Genomic DNA, 3,211 nt, shown 5'->3' on the forward strand with positions numbered 1-3,211 from the left:
CAGACTTTATTTTTCTGGGCTCCAAAATCACTGCAGATGGTGACTGCAGCCATGAAATTAAAAGACGCTTACTCTTTGGAAGGAAAGTTATGACCAACCTAGATAGCATATTCAAAAGCAGAGACATTACTTTGCCAACAAAGGTCCATCTAGTCAAGGCTATGGTTTTTCCTGTGGTCATGTATGGATGTGAGAGTTGGGCTGTGAAGAAGGCTGAGTGCCGAAGAACTGATGCTTTTGAACTGTGGTGTTGGAGAAGACTCTTGAGTGTCCCATGGACTGCAAGGAGATCCAACCAGTCCATTCTGAAGGAGATCAGCCCTGGGATTTCTTTGGAAGGACTGATGTTAAAGCTGAAACTCCAATACATTGGCCACCTCATGCGAAGAGTTGACTCATTGGAAAATACTCTGATGCTGCCAGGGATTGAGGGCAAGAGGAGAAGGGGACGACAGAGGATGAGATGGCTAGATGGCATCACTGACTCGATGGATGTGAGTCTGAGTGAACTCCGGGAGTTGGTGATGGACAGGAAGGCCTGGCGTGCTGCGATTCATAGGGTCGCAAAGAGTCGGACACGACTGAGCGACTGAACTGAACTGAGCTGATGCCATACAGAGTTTGCACATGATTTTGGAGAAAGATACCGCTAGGGCAGAGGACAGTGTATTCATGGGGAAAGGTTGCCAGGATGTCCTTCTTCCTCTTCTCTCCCTGCAATCCCAATTCATCAATACGGATTAGCTCAAACACCAGCACTGCACAATGTGTCTGAGACTCTCTGACCAATCGCACCACTACACACAAACACACACACATCTAAGCACATGGCACAGAAAATACTTCCTCCTCAATGCTCCCATTTCACCTCTTAATTGCTTTCATCCTGGCACCTAGCAGGATTTAGTGAGTGAACTTATATATTATGTCTTCTTCTTCAACTAGAACATGCCATCTGATCAAGAGCAGAAAATGCGGGGTGTTTTTTTTTTTTTTTGGTTGGTTGGTTTAAGCACCATCATTCCAGAGACTGGATGCACCCACTTCTCTTTGAATGTGGTTTCCTCAGGTTGATTTCTTTTTTTAAAATTAATTTATTTATTTTAATTGGAGGCTAATTACTTTACAATATTGTGGTGGTTTTTGCCATACATTGACATGAATCAGCCATAGGTACTAGAACCCTGTCCCGAACCCCTCTCCCACCTCCCTCCCCATCTCATCCCTCTGGGTTGTCCCAGTGCACTGGCTTTGAGTGCCCTGTTTCATGCATCAAACTTGGACTGTGCATTGAACTTGGACTGTGAAATGCATCTATTTCACATATGGTAATATATATGTTTCAATGCTATTCTCTCAAATCATCCCACCCTCACCTTCTCCTGCAGAGTCCAAAAGTCTATTCTTTACATCTGTGCCTCTTCTGCTGTCTCGCATATAGGGTCAATCGTTACCATCTTTCTAAATTCCATATATATGTGTTAGTATACTATATTGGTGTTTTTCTTTCTGACTTCATTCTGTATAATAGGCTCCAGTTTCATCCACCTCATTAGAACTGACTCAAATGCATTCTTTTTTATATCTGAGTAATATTCCATTGTGTATATGTACCACAGCTTTCTTATCCATTCATCTGCCGATGGACATCTAAGTTGCTTCCATGTCCTGGCTATTATAAACAGTGCTGCGATGAACATTGGGGTACATGTGTCTCTTTCAATTCTGGTTTCCTCAGTGTGTATGCCCAGCAGTGGGACTGCTGGGTCATATGACAGTTCTGTTTCCAGTTTTTTAAGGAATCTCCACACTGTTCTCCATAATGGTTTTACTAGTTTTCATTCCCACCAACAGTGTAAGAGGGTTCCCTTTTCACCACACCCTCTGTAGAATTTATTATTTGTAGACTTTTTGATAGCAGCCATTCTGAACAGTGGAGATGGTACCTCATTCTGGTTTTGATTTGCATTTCTCTGATAAGGAGTGATGTTGAGCATCTTTTCATGTGTTTGTTAGCCATCTGTATGTCTTCTTTGGAGAAATGTCTGTTTAGTTCTTTGGCCCATTTTTTGATTGAGTCGTTTATTTTTCTGGTATTGAGCTGCATGAGATGCTTATTTAGTTTGGAGATTAATTCTTTGCCAGTTGTTTTGTTTGCTGTTATTTTCTCCCATTCTGAAGGCTGCCTTTTCATGTTGCTTATAGTTTCCTTCATTGTGCAAAAGCTTTTAAGTTTAATTAGGTCCCACTTGTTTATTTTTGCTGTTATTTCCATTACTCTGGGAGGTGGGTAATAGAGGATCTTGCTATGATTTATGTCAGAGAGTGTTCTGCCTGTGTCTTCCTCTAGGAGCTTTATAGTTTTTGGTCTTACATTTAGATCTTTAATCAATTTTGAGTTTGTTTTTGTGTATGGTGTTAGAAAGTGTTCTAGTTTCATTCTTCTACAGGTGGTTGACCAGTTTTCCCAGCACCACTTGTTAAAGAGATTGTCTTTTCTCCATTGTACATTTTTGCCTCCTTTGTCAAAGATAAGGCATCCATAGGTGCATGGATTCATCTCTGGGCTTTCTGCTTTGTTCCATTGATCTATATTTCTGCCAGTACCATACTGTCTTGATGACTGTAGCTTTGTAGTATAGTCTTAAGTCAGACAGGTTGATTTCTCCAGTTCCATTCTTCTTTCTCAAGATTGCTTTGGCTGTTCGAGGTTTTTTGTGTTTCCATACAAATTGTGAAATTATTTGTTCTAGTTCTGTAAAAAATACCATTGGTAGCTTGAACGGGATTGCATTAAATCTATAGATTGCTTTAGGTAGTATACTCATTTTCACTATATTGCTTCTTGGCCTTTTGGCTAAGATCAAGTGTAGTATCTGTCTTCAGGCTGACTTCTGTTTGATCCAGCAGGAAAAAACTTCTCCTCTGAGCCCCTGTCTCTGGCAGGAATCCTCTGAAGGATAGCCTGAGGCAAGGATCTGGTGTCTCCTGATGGACTGGTAAGGTATGGGAGGGAAGGCAGGAAGTCACAGGGTTGGGATCTCAGGGCAGGTCCACCAAGGAAGGTGGCTCAATTACCTCCCATGAGGCACTTCTGAGAGCTGGCCTTTCCCTGGCAGAGAGGTGGGCAGGGGGTGGTGAGGGACATAAAATCCATGCATTTTTGGATCTCTGGGTGTGCATTCACAGAGATGGATGGAAGGGGAACATA

At 42.1% G+C, this 3,211-nt stretch overlaps 1 pseudogene; it reads left to right on the top strand.

Annotated features, from left to right (window-relative positions):
* The first annotated feature begins 2,837 nt into the window (after positions 1-2,837).
* On the top strand, positions 2,838-2,935 carry LOC139181826 (U2 spliceosomal RNA; annotated as a pseudogene).
* Positions 2,936-3,211: the final 276 nt, after the last annotated feature.

This window comes from Bos indicus, chromosome X, assembly GCF_029378745.1.
Source record: "Bos indicus isolate NIAB-ARS_2022 breed Sahiwal x Tharparkar chromosome X, NIAB-ARS_B.indTharparkar_mat_pri_1.0, whole genome shotgun sequence".
Classification (NCBI taxonomy): domain Eukaryota; kingdom Metazoa; phylum Chordata; class Mammalia; order Artiodactyla; family Bovidae; genus Bos; species Bos indicus.